We start from the raw sequence: 17347 nt of genomic DNA on the forward strand, positions 1-17347 counted from the left end.
ACACACATTTAACTGCTTTAGCCTTGAATGAAATTTCTACATTGTTTGGATGTGACTTACATCTTCATTTTAGTGCTGGTTTATATCTTGTACTGGGCATTCAATCTGGAGAATTTGATTTTTTCCTCCTCCTCTGTTTCTCTCCCCCTCCTTACCCCCTAGAAAATGTTACTATTCAAATGTATTTGGCCCAGGAACTAGCTAAGACTTTTTCAGTTTGCAGTTTTTCTGCTTTATTTACATAACTAATTCTGTTTTTTGCTTTATTTAAACTTTTCTCAGGATCACATTTCAAGTTAAATTAATTTTGCTTTTGAAATCCCAGAAGGCTCTGTTTTTAGAACTGTTCTGTTTTGTTTGCATCTGCACTCTTCCTTTGGGTGTCATTATTCACTTGAATGATTTGTAGTGCCCACAGTACATATGGTGCATTATACATAGATCTATTTTGTTTGGTCTAGAAAGACTTTGATGTTATACACATTCCATCCTTTGAATCCAGAGAGATTATTTTTAATGTTCCAATCAGGCTGTGACCTATGAAAGCGTTCCAGGCCAAGAACCTTTCTTTCTTTGGAAGAAAAAAAATCCTTTAGTATTTCATGAGGGAAAGAACAATTCTCAAGACTAAAGAAATAGGGGCTCCAGGGAAAATTAGAGAGAGCTGGTGTACTAGTGAAGTTTAAATGATATGTGACTATGAGGGAGATTCAGTACCTGTGGTACTATCCAAATATCATTATGTCCCTATACAACCATTTGAAACGTCAGAGTATACCCTGCAACAATGAATTAGTAGGGAGAGTGCAGATGAAGTCAAAGGTGCCAAAAAACCCAAACTCAAACCCCAAATGTAATTTAACTCAGTGATTTCACAATGTATTCATGGTTGCAAAAATCTAAAAAACTCCCTGTGGACATCATGAATACGTATAACACATTTTATTAGGGATACTATGGCAATGGAAACACTAGATAGCCAAGATTAATAGAAATTGAATATATCTTGTAAAGGTGTATTATCAGACTGACTGCAGTGTTTCCCAAACTGTGGGTCTTGACCCCAGGGAGGGGGAAGGTGGATTTATGAGAGGGTGACAGGGAGTTGCAAGATGTTGAAGGAGAGGAAACAACCCTATCTAGCAAAACCTGCTGTCCTTGTTGTAGCAGATCCTGCCTATAGGTCTCAATGCATTCAGCTCACCACTCTGGGCATTGTGAACTGGCTCCTGGTGCATGGGATTGTAGAACCACTCCAGTTTGGCCTGGCCCCCCTGATTGGGGCATCTGAGCCAAATTTGAGTGAGTGATGTTAAGCAGAACCACTTACTCAAATTGGCTTGGCCACCATGCCCATCAGGCCCAAATGCTTATATAACCTGGCTCCTGGCGCACCACCTGGACTAGGAAGCCAAGCCCAGTGGGGGAGAAGCTGCAGGAGCTGACACTGTGGTGGAGGAGAATGTGGGGTGGGCTTACTCTATGGGTTCCCCCTGACTTCCCACTCCCTGCGGGCAGCACCTGACATGTCCCCCACCCCCACAACTTGGTGGCAGCACCTGACACACACCCCAGGATCACATTTAGGATTATATTAATGCCATGTCTGGAGTAGCGGAGGTGGTCTAAAAATATGGTTGTATGTGCCTTTAATTTTTAAACACCCCACCTCTGAGATCTTTGGGGGTCATGTTAACAAAGGATACTTGCAACATAAAAAGGCTTGGGAACCACTGGCCTGGTATATCGCCATGACTGCAAAATAAATCTGCATTCTGTTCCGACTGTACTGTTTACTTGAGCCCAATCCTGCAAGCCTCTTTGTGTGGGACTCCCATGACTCTGTAGAAAAAGCTTCTGGAGAATTGGGCCCCACGGCAAAAATCCTGCAAACGTTCATATGTTAGTGAATTTTCTCATGTGAGAAGACCCAGTGGCATGAAGGGGACTACACATTTGAGTAACGTTACGCATATGCTTAAGTGTTTATAGGATCAGAGCTCAAGTTAGTAATTGTTTTAGTTCACAGATCTGGTTTTCTTCTTGACTCTTATATAGCACTTATCTGTGGTTGATGACTAATCTATATAAAAAGTTTCCAGGATTGTCACCTATGTGTCATTCAGAAGCCTAAGTGTGTGTTTGAGTCATGGTGAAGCAATTGAAACAGTTACAATCTTTTTGTTCAGAATATCACCAGGTTCAGTCATCACTACAAGTCAGTTTGTAATTGTCCAAATAAGTTTTTGATTTTACAAATTATACTTGTGCAACAGCAATGGATGTATTTATGCCTTGCCAAGAATCCTAGGTCATTGTGATATCAGAGGTAATGCAACCAATCAGCACCCCTTTATTTTACAGTTAATTTGCAGGCAATAGTTTAAGTGGTTGTATAAGCGACACTGCACTGATGGTGGATTACTGGGCAGAACTGCCACGGTTCTTCAAAGCCACCCACACAGCAACACAGTCAAAACCCACACAATAACCCCAGACAACCCCACACACGATAGCACACACACTTAATTTGCCACCTGTACAAATCCACACAACTCTCCCAGCACAACACAATCTGTACATACAATAACTCCAACCATCACTCTGAAGCTGTAAAGTGATGGAAACAGCTCCAAGAATGATAATGAGCATTTTTTTGTTTGTTTAGAATATCACCAGGTGACTGGGATTCACAGTCTGCTACCATACAATTTTTAAAATTCTCAGTCATTTTCAGGCTTTTTTTTTCTTTACACATATGACTTTAGAGAGTACACCTATGCAACAACATGGGCCTTCAGCTAAATATGAAAGTAAATGCCTAAATGCATATGCCACATTTAATATGCCACATTAAGTGATTTAACTGATTTTTAACATTTTGTTCTTCTAATAAAGGGGATTTTATACATTTCTCGCCCTCCCCCCCAATAAAATAAGATCTTTGAAAATGAGGGCCTTGTTCCTCAGAGATTCAAAGTTCTTGTGGACGAAATGCAGGTTTCCAGGGCTGGTTGCTGCTGGAGCCGCTGCTATTTTATGGCATCTTAAATAGTCATAAACATCGGTCTAAGACTAAAAGCTGTTTTCACATTTCAAAATAGTACCAAAAAATAATAATAATTACTTAGACTGTAAGTTCTTGTGAGGCAAGGATCATCTTTTTATTCTATGTCTGTATAGTACCCAGCAGAATAGTGTCCTGGTCTGACTGAGGTTCCTAGTCAGTGCCAGTGCAATGCAAATAATTAATAAACTTACCAGTTGTTTTATATATATAACTACTAAATATCAACACAGTTGCTGCTGCAAGACAATTCTGCAGCTATCTCATGACATCAGTTTAGAAGAAGATTGTAATTCTAGCTTTAGTCCCATATATGTGGGGTCAGCTCTTTTGAGTCCTTCTCTATTCCAGTCACTCTTGAAGCAATTTCTAAGAAACTCCTCAGCTAACCAAATCCTTTTGTATAACCACTATCTATCTAATTCTGGGTTTTCCAACCCTTCTCTTACCCTCCACTTCTACATTTTTTTTCTAACATCCTGTTTCCTATATATTCTTCCAATCTTCTTTTTACGTTGCCCAAAAATCTATGCCTAGATTCCCTCAGCTTTTCTATAATTAGGATCACCTTCTCACACGCACACTGTAAAAGTGATTCTAATTACACTCTCAATAAAATTGCCAATGTTTCAAGTGGCAATATGTATAAACATAATGTAGATTAAGGAAATAAAGTTATTGCTCCTAATCAGAGAACAGATCTTGGATGCTTGCTTTTGAGTATAGCCACTCCTTTGCCTATTTAGGTTACTTTTCGGCCTTGTTCCAGAAGTGCAGGCTAAGAGAAAAGTGATGTCCAGATAGAAAGGAAAATTGCAGACAGCTGTCAGTGATAACAGCCCTGCAGATTATGACACTCAAAACACAGGTGTTGTACAATTCTAAAAAGCAGTCTACAAGCGCTGGGTCACAATGGACATGAAATATGTTCTAGCCATATTGTTTCTCAGATTTTTCTGAGTGGCTAAAACACAATGATCTAAATTGTTTGTTTTACAAAACAATAGTGAGTCTCAAACATAAAATTAAAATTTTTTGCGTTTTTCTCCTTTCATATGAATGGGTTTCTTGCACTGATTTTATGTCAATAGTACATCTTTACACAATTAGATTAAGTACAGATGAGAGTGTATTGGGGTGGATGGGTGTTACATGCATTATTCCTGCTGTGTATATTCAGTCACTTGTAAAAATCTTGCTCCCTGTTGCTATTGACTGAAATGGCATTTCATTCTCAGAGGAAACTAACTTTTTGCATGCAGAGCAATGCACTCAAAAAGAAAGAGGAAAAAGTGAATGCAATGGAGGATTTAACTAACTGAATTCTATATTAAAATTAGGGCTGTTGAATAATCGCAGTTAACTCACGTGATTAATGTTTTGAGTTAATCAGTTTTAATCGCACTGTTAATAGAATACCAATTTAAATTTATTAAATATATTGGATGTTTTCCTACATTTTTATATATATTGTATTCTTTGTTGTAACTGAAATCAAAATGTGTATATTTTTATTATAAATATTTTCACTGTAAAACTAAACAAAATAAATAGTATTTTTCAATTCACCTCATACATGTACTGTAGTGCAATCTTTGTTGTGAAAGTGCAATTTACAAATGTAGATTTTTTTTTGTTAGATAACTGCACTCAAAAACAAAATAATGTAAAATTTCAGAGCCTACAAGTCCACTCAGCAATTGGCTGAACAAGAAGCAGGACTAAGACAAACAGGTTTGTTTACATTGCTGTTCTCTTCTTATTTACAATATCCCCAGAAAGAGAGAACAGGCGTTTGCATGGCACTTTTGTAGCTGGCATTGCAAGGTATTTATGTGCCACATATGCTATACATTCGTATGCCCCTTCATGCTTCAGCTACCATTCCAGAGGACATGTTTCCATTTGTGACTGAACACCTTAGGGGAGAATTGTATGTCCCTTGCTCTGTTTTACCTGCATTCTGCCATATATTTCATGTTATAGAAGTCTTGGATGATGACCCAGCACATGGTGTTCATTTTAAGAACACTTTCACTGCAGATCTCACATTGGTACCTTCTTTGCATTTTGTTAAATTTCTAAAGATAGCTACAGCACTCGAGCCAAGGTTTAAGAGTCTGAAGTGCCTTTCAAAATCTGAGAGGGACGAGGTGTGGCACATGCTTTCAGAAGTCTTAAAAGAGCAAGCCTCTGATGCGGAAACTACAGAACTCTAACCACCAAAAAAGAAAATCAACCTGCTGGTGGCATCTGACTCAGATAATGAAAACGAGCATGTGTGGGTCCACACTGCTTTGGATTGTTATTGAGCAGAACTCATCATCACCATGGACGCATGTCCCTGGGAATGGTGTTTCAGGCATACAGGGATATATGAATCTTTAGTGCATCTGGCACGTAAATATCTTGTGATGCTGATGAGCCATGAGAATGCCTGTTGTCAGTTTCAGGTTACATTGTAAACAAGAAGTGGGCAGCATTATCTCCTGCAAATGTAAACAAACTTGTTTGTGTGAGTGATTGGCTGAACAAGAAGTAGGACTGAGTGGACTTGCAGGCTCTAAGATTGTGCATTTGTTTTTGTACATAATTCTACATTTGTAATTTCAACTTTAATGATAAATAGATTGCACTACAGTACTTGTATTAGGTGAATTGAAAACGACTATTCTGGCTTTTTTACAATGCAAATAGTTGTAATAAATATAAAGTGAGCACTGTACATTTGGCATTCTGTTTAGTAATTGAAATCAATATATTTGATGTAGAAAGCATCCAAACTATTTAGATGAATGTTATTTTATTATTTAACAGTGTGATTAATTGCAATTAATTTTTTTTAATTGCTTGACAGCCTTATTAAAAAACTTTGATATTGAGAAAATAATCTAACACAGGCATTCATCAGTAATTCTCATTAATGAGAGAAGTTAAAACTCAAACACTATTCTAAACAGGCAAGACCCCCGAATCAATCAGTGGAGAATGTCCCCACATATGCAATAACTGGTCTTATGACAAAAGAAGTAGAACAAAGAAAAGTAATTATATAAAACCCCATTAGTGGTGTGTTACAACTGAATCGAATATGTTTAGGTGTTTAAGTACTATGATTATTTTACAAATAGGCAAACTATGCAGAAAAAATGACTTTCTCTAGGCTACAGGGAGATTGTGTCAGAAATGCAATTAAAACTTGAGGTTTACACCTGCCAGTCCTGTATGCACATATCACTAGATTATATGTAATTGTAAGATATCAAGGGAAAGATGCTCCTATGGACTTGTATTAGTGTAAAAGCCTGCTGACACTGCATTCATTTTGTAATATCTATGTATCAAAGTAACCTAAAACCATACTAAAATACTCTGATCTACAGAGGATCACTAATGCTATCGGGAGTCAAGTTTCACACCTCTGCAGCTTCATTAATAATCTATGATAAAAGGGAATAAATCAAAGAATTATACAAGTGCTGATTCACTAGTCATACCCATCAATCTAAAAAGATGATGTGACTGATTGTGAAATAGTAATTGTAAATTGAATTGAGAAGCAATTTAAAACAAGGAATAAGTAATAGAAAGAACCTCTGTGGCTAACAGGAACTAAAAGCTAAATTAAAAAATGGACCAGAAATAAATGGCAGGCAAGGTAACCAGATGTTAGTCTTGCTGTTTTCTGAAATCATATGTGCAGCTCATAAAGATACATTGAACAACTTTCTAATTTTGATAGATATCAAATAGAAAATTCTGTTCTATTCAGATAGCGGAAGCTCAATTTCAACAGCACATATTCTAGTACACTAATTTTTGGTTCTGTTGACAAGTTGCACCTTGTTGTGCTATGCTTGAGTAAAACTCTCAAGATGGAGAAATGGGTTGATGAGCCTGATCACCCCACACTTACCAGGAATAAATAAACCAATACATTCAAAGTGTGAGGTTTCTTTAATTTGAAAAATAGCTCTGTAAAAGTATCTACTATAATGCTCAGCCTACGATTAGACAGCTAATCACATATCTTGTCATCTATCTCTATGTTCAGGCTTGGATCTGTGTACCACATTACTCCAATACTCCATCTAAAATCTGAAATGGGAAATGCAATCTCTATGTAGGATTATGCAAAAAGAATGAATATACTAGTGAGTATCTGCTACTACATCAGTCGTAATAGGCTTTCAACCTGCATACTACCCATCAGAAGAGATTAATCTTATGTTTTGTTTGTTTTTTTGACTCATACTGATTGTTGCCTCCCTCTACGAGTAAGCACAAAGTACTGCACAAACTGAAAACTGAAGTATGTGTCCAGAGCTGAAGAGATGTGAAGACTAAGGGTACATCTACGCTTCATGCTGGGGGTGTAATTTCCAATTCAAGGAGACATATCTAGTTAGCTCTGATACAGCTAGCACACTAAAAAGTAGCAATATAACTGTGTTGGCATAAGCAGCAGAAGGGGCTAGCCACTTAAGTACATGCCCTAGGGGCTTGGCGAGGTATGTAGTTGGGGCAGCTACACTATGTTTTTAGCCTGATGAGCACTAGTGCAGGCATGTAGCCTTAAGCCAGGAATCCCTCCTCCAGTTCTAAGCATGCATGCACCTTGTAAGAGAAGTTAATGAAAAGTAGGTCAGGATAGATGATCACAATAGTCACTCTATAGCTAGAAATGTTTGCTTTTCTAAAAACTCTCTCAACAGGGGGTGGAAATCTTTCAAGAATAATTAAAAGGACAGAAAGAAAGCAATGACTGTTCTAAGTATTTTTCCTATTAGAAATAAGTTCTAAAACTAGCCTAGGTTGGTCTTAACAAAAATAAAATAGCAACAATGTCTTTTTTTGATGATAGGTCCCTAGTTCACTGACCTTTCTGGCTGAAGTGATTAGGTTTTTAAAAAATGCCCTCTGGATGGTTATGAAGTAAAGGCCTAGCTCTCTCACACGCTGAAAGGGTGGCTCAGGGAGGGCCTGTAGACCCAAATCAAAACTCCTCTGCTTCACCAAAGGCTCTCGGCTGGTGCAAAGGTCTTGCATAAGCTTTACCAACTGTGTGCACTATGTAACATTAGTAGGGCTGGAGGGAAGCACTGTGGTGGAGAGGGAGGGTTAGCATAATAAGCTAAGTTTTCCTTGGCAATAATCTGTTCTCCACTGCTTCACCATTCATCATTTGGTACCGGCTTATCACCATATTAATACACTTGGAGGGCTGCTCCATTTATATCTTAATTGATCTGTACCACTTAAATTCTATACAAATCTCAGACACATTCCCCTCGCAAAACCTTTTAAAAAAATATTGAAAACTAATTAATTAGCCTTCTCTGGTCCCTAGACTACATTAATCAGGATTCTGGATCACCTAGCATCTTATCATGGAGCTGCTTTGATAGATCTACCCATTTTGAGAACAACTGAGAGAGAACAGAAAATGTGTTTATTAGAGGGGACCATGGAAGAGGCCTTTTTTTTCTCATCCTGAACATTTCTCTCTCAGCCATTCATATACCTTTTCCTTCTTTACTGCACTAGGCCAGAATAATTGTAGTTCCCCTCCTTCACCCTGTTTCTTTTGCTCTTTTTATAGAACAAAGGTTTTTACCAGTGGTGTAATGTCTCCAGTAAAAGCAGGATTAGTATGCTTCTGTTGACAGAGATGACCCACTTTTAGTGAAGAGATGCCTTCCTTGTGAATGACTGCTCATTCCGCTGTTGAAGATTATTGTTAATAGAATTCTCATTACTATCAAAGTTGATTAATCTTGGAGCTCCTGAGTGTGAACACATTGAGGCAGACTTTTAATAAAATGTGATATTTTATCTGTTTATTTTATCTGTTTACTGTATTTCCTTTCCTATACTTATTATCAGGATATCATAAGTACATGTAACAAGAAGTTTCCTCACTTTATAACAGCATGGTATTGCTGGTAGATTTATGACAACATTATAGTTCACGAATATAGAAGTGTTTTTGATTAAGCCTTGCTTCTTCCATGAGGTCCACAAATGCTCATCAAGGTCAGTAGAAGCTGTCTCTGCACCATTAAAATGAAATAGCATCAAGTTCACACCAGAGAATGTCTCTTCAAAATCCTCCATTACATATTTGTCCTCTAGAATCTCTTCCTCTGTCATGCAAAATGCTGAGCACATTGTTGCATAATTAAACAACAATAATTGTATTACGCACAAACCAAGCTTCTGTGCAGGGTGTGTGATTTTTGCACAACACTTGAGACAGTGCCCAAAGCTCCTCCTATATGGGAAAGACCATGGCTCAGGAAGTAATTCTGAGAGGACTCAGAAATGTCAGCTGTCCTGCCCTCTTGGTGTCTACCGTATTTTCCGGCGTATAAGACGACTGGGCGTATAAGACGACTGGGCGTATAAGACGACCCCCAACTTTTCCAGTTAAAATATAGAGTTTGGGATATACTCGCCGTATAAGACTACCCCTCTTCCAACGCACACCAAATAAAAATTAAAAAAACATCAGATTTGATTTCAATATGGTAATTTTAATTCAAATGCTTATGACATGCAGGTACTTAGCAGGAAAACTGTCAGTTATAAACATAAGGCTGTTTGTCATCAAACATGTAAACATAAAACAGTGCAAGTGGATTAAACTTTTCCTAATTCACTCTAAAGCTGAAAGGAAGGATAAGACAATAAACCCATGGGAGCTGCCATGCTGTTTGTTTTCTAAGCTGTCAACCAAACTGGAACTGATGATGATAGGAGGAAGATAACAAACAATAGAGAGAGAGCAAGTGCCGGGCAAGTCCCTGGCGAGTTAGCAACGCCCATCATAACTGCAAGCTACGGTATTTTTACAGGTTTTGCTGGCGTGACAGTTTCCCTTTAAAAGCCTTCAAAATCCTCCTGTTCGTCATCTGATATCATAAGTACATCAATGACATCTTGTGATACATTTGTAAGGCAGTCATTGTATGGATCGAATTCCGTATCAGATGGTGTGGTCTCAGCTTCGGCTTCCTCTTCATCTTGCCACAAGTAGTCGTCCTCCATACCATCTAATGAATTTGATATGCCACACTTCTTGAAAGACTTGATTACTGTTTCTGCATCAATATCATTCCAGGCTTTTATGACAAACTTGCACAAAACATCCAACTGTGAGCACGCATGTTTTCTCCTTTTGTGAATGACTTTTCGCCGCTAACCATCCATTCACTCCACTGTTCTCGAATGCGATCTTTAAATGGCTTGTTTAGGCACACATCCAGTGGCTGTACCAACGATGTCAATCCTGCAGGAATAACTGCCGCATCTGTGTTTAGTCTTGCAAGCCTTTGCTTGGTGCTGGGAGTTAAATGAGCCCTGAACATATCCCACACCAGTAGACTACATTTTTGAATAAGTCCACCTGGTCGCCTGCTCCATACATTATCAAGCCATAGCTTTACCCCTTCTTCATCCATCCAGCCTTTTTCATTCACATGTACAAAACAACCAACAGGGAACTTGAGTTTCGGCATTGTTTTTCTTTTAAAAATAATCATTGGTCTCAGTTTGGCGCCATCAGCTGTGCATCCTAGTACCACTGTAAAACTGGACTTCTCATGTCCTGTTGTTTTAATTAAAATTGTTTTTTCACCTTTTTGATGGACAGTTTTATTTCCAACCATATCAAAATTCATTGGAGTTTCATCCATATTTCCAATACTACTTAACGCATAGCCATGTTTAGTGCGCTGTTGTATTATGTATCGATGGAAACTATTTACTTTGCTATCAAGATCTGCAGGTAATTTTTGGGCAATTTTCATCTTTTGCCTCAGTACCATATTATGCCTTTCCATGAATCTAGTACACCAGGATACAGTGGCCTTAAATCTGTTGCTGTGATCTGGGTTAGATTTGGCCCACTGAAGTGCAAACAAACGTATTTTATTTCGTGTCACTACATAACCATTTTGGCGATGCTCATTCACCATGTCTGCTACATGTTTTTCGAGTTCTGGCCAATGTGGGGTGCCTCTTCTTAATGCACACTTACCCCTTGGCATACTCTTTAATGCTTTTTCATTTGCGTTCCAGTCCCGAACCATCTTTTCTGTTACTCCATATTGTCTTGCAGCAGCGCAGTTATTATGTTCCATGGCAAAGTTTACAACTTTAAGTTTGAAACTGGCTTCATATTTCTTTCTTCTTGCTGGTGGAGCCATGATGGGGTTTTGACTGTTGGACATTTGTATACTGTATTGTATGTACTGGTGCTATACTGTATGAACAGGTACAGATACTGGTGCTGTACTGTATGTGGTACCCAGTATACCTCAACCAGCCAATCACGGCAAGCGATGTACCTTACCGGCGATTGGCTGGTTGTTGTATACAAAGCCTGCTTCGATTGGTCAGCTCTCCCTGCCTGCCCAGCCCTCCCTGTCTCCAAGACTATCAGAGCGGTAGCGCAAACACGCCTCTTTCACCCGTCTGGCCCGCCCTTGTATCCTATTACCTCCTTCTCTGCCTCTCAGATCTCGCACATGCGCGCCTGCGCCACTTCACTGCAGTCCTCAGGAGCGAGATCTGAGAGGCAGAGAAGGAGGTAATAGGATACAAGGGCGGGCCAGACGGGTGAAAGAGGCGTGTTTTTCTGGGCACAGCACCGCTTTCTCTCTTTTTGCCATACCCCGGGCGTCCCGGACGCCTGCAGCTTGCTCAGCCCTTGCTGCTTTGATGCGGCCGCGGCCGTTTTTGAGCTCCCCCCACCATATGCGGTGACCGCAGATTCTCCAGTCCGGCTCGGAAGTTTCAGCACCCGGCGTATAAGACGACCCCCGATTTTTTAGAAGATTTTCCTGGGTTACAAGGTCGTCTTATACGCCGGAAAATACAGTATATTCAAAATTAGTACTCTCTGAGGATCAGGGAAGGTTAATACTGGGACAGTTGTCAACTGTGATTTGAGTTCCTGAAAGCTTTTTGACAAGAATCTATAAAAACAAATTTCACTTGTCAACTAACAAATAGAGTTGATAGCTATATCCACAAAGCCAGAACAAACTGCTAGTAGTAATAGGGTAAGCCTAAAACTTTATAGGCTAGCTTCTCTCCTGTGCCAAGATCCACTAGCTGTAGGAGTGTAGCACTCCCTAATTCAGCTGCTGCAACTGCTCCAGCCCCACCCTTAGAGTAAATTATAGTATTTTAAAGCTAAAGAAATCTAAATTTACAGCAGTTATCTATTGTTCCTAAGAGACCATATGCTAGCTGAGAGGTGGTGGAACATTAGCACAGGAACTGCCTTCATGAGCTTTATGTCAGCCGAAAGCTTCCCCCTACTAGGGGGATTTTCATGTGATTAGCCAGTTACAGTCAGATTCTTGTCCCTTTACATTGTCTGAATGGCACAGAGGAGCCAAACTGTAAGAGAATCTGGCCCTATGTACCTTCTTCACATTTTCAGAGTTTGGTCAAGACTATTGTGCTTCCATGGTCCTTACACTTATTGCTATTTCCTGTGAGGAAATTATATTCCTAAAAATTAGACTCAAGAGATTTAAACAATTGAAATTTGAATGGCTTTATGAGTAAGCCAGAATTCTGTCGTCATTAGGACCACTCCCAGATGGCTGTCTTCTGGCACACAGTGGCCAAACCCACTTATATCCTCTAGACATACCCCATGTATCACACTGAACAATTCTTCTCCCTTTTGGGCATTTATGCATTTCAAATGTTTGTAGAATATTATGTTCCCGTTTTTTTTATGTGCTGTTGTTAATGCCAAGAGATGATTTTTATTACCAATAGCAAAATTATTAACATAAATAAAGCCAAATATAAATAGGGCCAACTGTCAGACCTACCCGTCTCTCATTGAAAGAGAAGCTACAGTTACAGTAATTTTCAGCTTTTGTTTGCCATTGCATTCTGACTGTACCTACATTACTGTTGCAAAAAGAGGGGGGAGGGACCTTCTGCAATTGGCATTGGTAACATTGTCTGATGTGTTAATTAAGAAATACTTATTGTGAAGGTCAGAATTATGAATATTTCATACTGAGTGCAACCACTAATCGTGCTCAAGTGTTTGAGAAACACAGAGCTGGCTGATGATCTTTTGCACTGGCATTATGGGAATTTAGAATAGTACAGTAATTGGGCAGTGATGAGTGTCAGGAAGGAGGAAACTTGTAGAAATGTGCCAGTTAATTAATTTTACCAGATGTAGGGAAAAATCCAAATAAGTGCAGTACGTATGTTTAGAAGACTACACATTTTCTATCCTACATCATTTTTCCTATTACATAACTGTAACAGCTCAGTGGCCTTTAACTTCTGTCCATACTATTACTCTCTATTACACTAGAAAAAAGTTAAATATGAGCACTCCCTCACATCTAGTTAGAAAGAAAGGAATGGTGGTTGACACCCTAAAACCTGTCCGCAGCTTTGTGAGGGTCATGATCCCCAGCGTGATAATGCATATATTTTATTTAAACATACAACACCTGTGACCAATGACCTAGCACAGTGTTTGAGTTACCACAGCTACAGGGAAATGCTGTAGCGTCACAGTGTGGTAACCAGTAATAAATATTAAGGACCTCATTTATCATGGTACCACTCCGGTTTTATACTACTGTAACTCTTGAAGTCAGTGGAGTTACTGGTGTAAAACTGGAGAAATGCCATGATGAATAGGACCTGACTTTCCAAATTCTGGCCACTGATTTAATTTACCATATTCTGCTACAACTGACTTAGGATAGTGATGACCTTAAAAATGGCCATTTCATTATCAAATTCCCTCTTAGTAAAAACAACCATTCTTATAACTTATCTCTGTGATCATTTCACTTTAGTTTTACTCACTGGGACATGCATTACTTATATCAAAGCTGGCATAAGTTAAAAATATCCACTAATGGCTACCATTTGAACGGCTACCTTGCCTCTACAGTCCTCTGAAGTGATGCTATGGTCCAGTATTTTAGGAAGTGGCACTTTTGATAATTTTGTCACAACAGCCAATCCAGGTGCTCAGATTTTGAGACATTCTTTGATGTAACTTACAAGGAAATGTACTTCAGAGAGCAACAACAAAATCTAAATAAAAACACACTCCTCCTCTTCCACCAAAAACAGTTAAGTTGGAATAGTCACATGAAAAGACAAAATATCTACCTTGTCCAAATAAACATCTTAATTCTTGGTTGCATCAGTGTCGCCATATCAATATAAGATCATTTCAATGTCAGAGATTGCAGTCCAATTCAATCCCTCCCCCCCCCCCGATTCTTTTTAAGTAAATTAAATCACTAATATGTGAAACTTGTACTTCACTTGTTCAAACCCACGAAGAGACAGGACATTGGTATACTTCTCTCACATATGATAAAGGATAAAAGCAAAAAAGTAGTAATCTCTTGAATAAACTACGTTTGCCATAGGATTATAGTTTTAATAACTTGGTATTTCCGATCAATTATGAGCAAGAATTTAGGCAGTCATCTTTTTCTGACTGATCTGATCCCTATAATTAAGTATAGTAGTTATTACTTAGGCTTCGTGTCAGTATTTGCTGAGTGATCTAGTATATCTGGGCCAGTACTATAAATGATTATTTTGAGTGTCTATATTATTGCTTCACATGGCACGTATGTGTTTTCTGGATTCTGAACAACACTGAGTGCTGGCTGCCTGAGAAAAGAATGACTTTGTCACTTGATTCAAAGGTAAAGCTAGCTAGCAGGCAGCAACCGTGATAGGATAAATAAGTGGAATATATCATTACCCCTTTTTCCTGAGATTCTTTAAGGTATCTGTGTGTCCTAGTCACAATAATTTACCCATACTATTACTATTACTTTATTTTTATATCTTCAACATGGGATAGCCTTTATGTGTTTGTTTGGCTGCTCGAGAGTGTGTGGAAAATAAAATCAGTGTGCTCTAGTGAAGGATTTTTCCTTCTTCTACATATTTAAAAAGACACTGTCAACTTGATATCTACTGATTAAAAAAAAATACGGTCCCCTTGCCAATTTTGCAATCACATTTTCTCACATAGGTGTCTCTCTCTCTCTCTCTCTCTCTCTCTCTCATATGAGAGAGAGATTTTTCTCTCACCTGTTGCTGTGTGGAAGACCCAGAGAAAACTGACTACATAAATAATTTACCATATTGGAGAGCCAAGGAAAAATTACTTTACAAAATCCCCATCAAATGCACAAACTGAAGAAATAGAAAGAATAACTTTGCTCTCTAATCTCTTCCAGTTCTTGTAGCAGTTGTAAGGAAAAAAATTCAGTCTTTCAGTTCCTCTCAAACCATCAGTTTTCTTTTTCCTTTCTATTCATGCTCTCTTTTTCTAGGTATTAAAAATAAATAAATAAAAAATGAGCCAATTCTTTTTTTTTTTTAACTCAGTGTGTGTGTTTAATAGGAATATTTACAAGTAAATACATCAGTATCTGACAATGACATTGTGGCATCATGTGTGTTTTCTTGTGGCGGTATAGTCTGATTCTTGAGGATCAAGATCATGAATGGATATTGCACAGGAATGTGCACACTCACACTGAAGACTTAGTACGATGCTTGACCCTTTTTTTCATTCAGTTTTTTGCATCTCTCTGCCTCAAAGCATTTATACCTTCCATTCTGATCCATCTGTAGCTATGTCTTCAAAGTTGTCAATATTTATCCTTCTTGAGGGGAGATACTGCTTCACGGTGTCTTTGACCACCATTCCTGTGCTTTCCAAGTTTGAGCTCAATATAGAAAATTTTATTTTGGAATCTGTCATCCCCATTCTGATAACATAACCCGTCCATCTAAGCTGAGTTTTGATGATCATTGTCTCAGTGCTTGTAGTTTTTGCTCTTTCAAGGATGTACTTTCTCCCCAGTGGACCTTCATATTAGAATGGAGACAGCACAAGCAAATTTTTTTTAAGTTGCTTTAGTGTTTCTGAGGTAAATGGTCTGTTATCTCTGCTGCATTGTATATAATCAATTTTGTCGACGGTATGCTGGTTGACCATCCTATTGCAAAGTCTTCTGAAGGCTTGGCTTGCTTTTTGTATTCTGTTTGACATTTTTTGATCCAGGGAAATGTCACTTGAGATGGAACTGCCAATATATGTCAAGTGATTGATGCTTGTTCAGTCTCGATCATCGATGGTGATGTTTGGCTCAGTGGTAATGGATGACGGAGCTGGTTGTTATTACTAAGAGGGAGTTTGATAATAAGCTGGTGAATGTTATACTTTAGGTAAAATAATGGTAAGAGTCATTATCATGAAGTCTACAGATTAATTAAATAGATTCAAAATAGTTATTTTCTTCAGTTCCCAGTAGAAGTTTGTATGTATCGTCTTGAGGAACTATACACTCAATAATTAAGTTACAGCATAATAATTAGAACTTAAACTGTTATTTTTGGACAAGTTCTTCAGAATTTAATAAGAGTAAATCAATAAGGTGCTATAGAATTATTACAGGATAACTTCCATAAAACCATTGAAAAAAACCAATCACATTTAATAGAGGATTATGCTCTTTGTATAGGTTTAATAAACTACTCTCCAGAAGGGAATATAATTCTCTCTTAAATTCTATAGGATGGCTAAAATATTCTTTAGGACTGTTCCATAAAAGATTTAACTTTAAGGATCATACTTTGAGCGGCAAGTGTGGAAAATAAGCTCACAGTGATTATTGCAAGAGAAAATGGGAGCTGCATGACTGATACTTAGCACATAGCAGCTGAAAACGTACTTATAATATGTGTTGATGTCCATCAACCTTCACAACTGTTAAAGAGAAAGTTGTCACAGAACAGATCATATACACTTCTCTGAAGCTGCAGAGATCCCAAGATGAAAGAGAACAGTTAGGGAAAGGATGAGGGAACTTGCATGGAATGACTGATTCTTTTCTTCTCTTACACCAGAGTGAATCAGGGGCCACTCAGATAAAATCTGCCAAGTCAGTTTAATGCAGAAGTGGTGTAAATGAAAAGAGAATGTGACTTGGATGTTCTCCATCCTCTGTTTGCAATGAAATCCAGCTCTGCGGTTATATGTGAGTGTGCCAGAGGAGGGGGGAGTGCAGTTTGTTGTAGTTCTCCAAGCAATTGGACTTGGGAGCATGGAGGAGGAGGGGTTAGGGCTGGTAGATAAGGCCACAATATGAACTTGCTGGTCATTGATACCTATGGGGCAGGAGCACAATATTAGTAGAGAATACTATCTGCAGCCAGAGGTGGGGATAAGGAGGTTTT

This window comes from Chrysemys picta, chromosome 5 (genome assembly GCF_011386835.1).
Source record: "Chrysemys picta bellii isolate R12L10 chromosome 5, ASM1138683v2, whole genome shotgun sequence".
In the NCBI taxonomy this organism is placed as follows: Eukaryota; Metazoa; Chordata; order Testudines; family Emydidae; genus Chrysemys; species Chrysemys picta.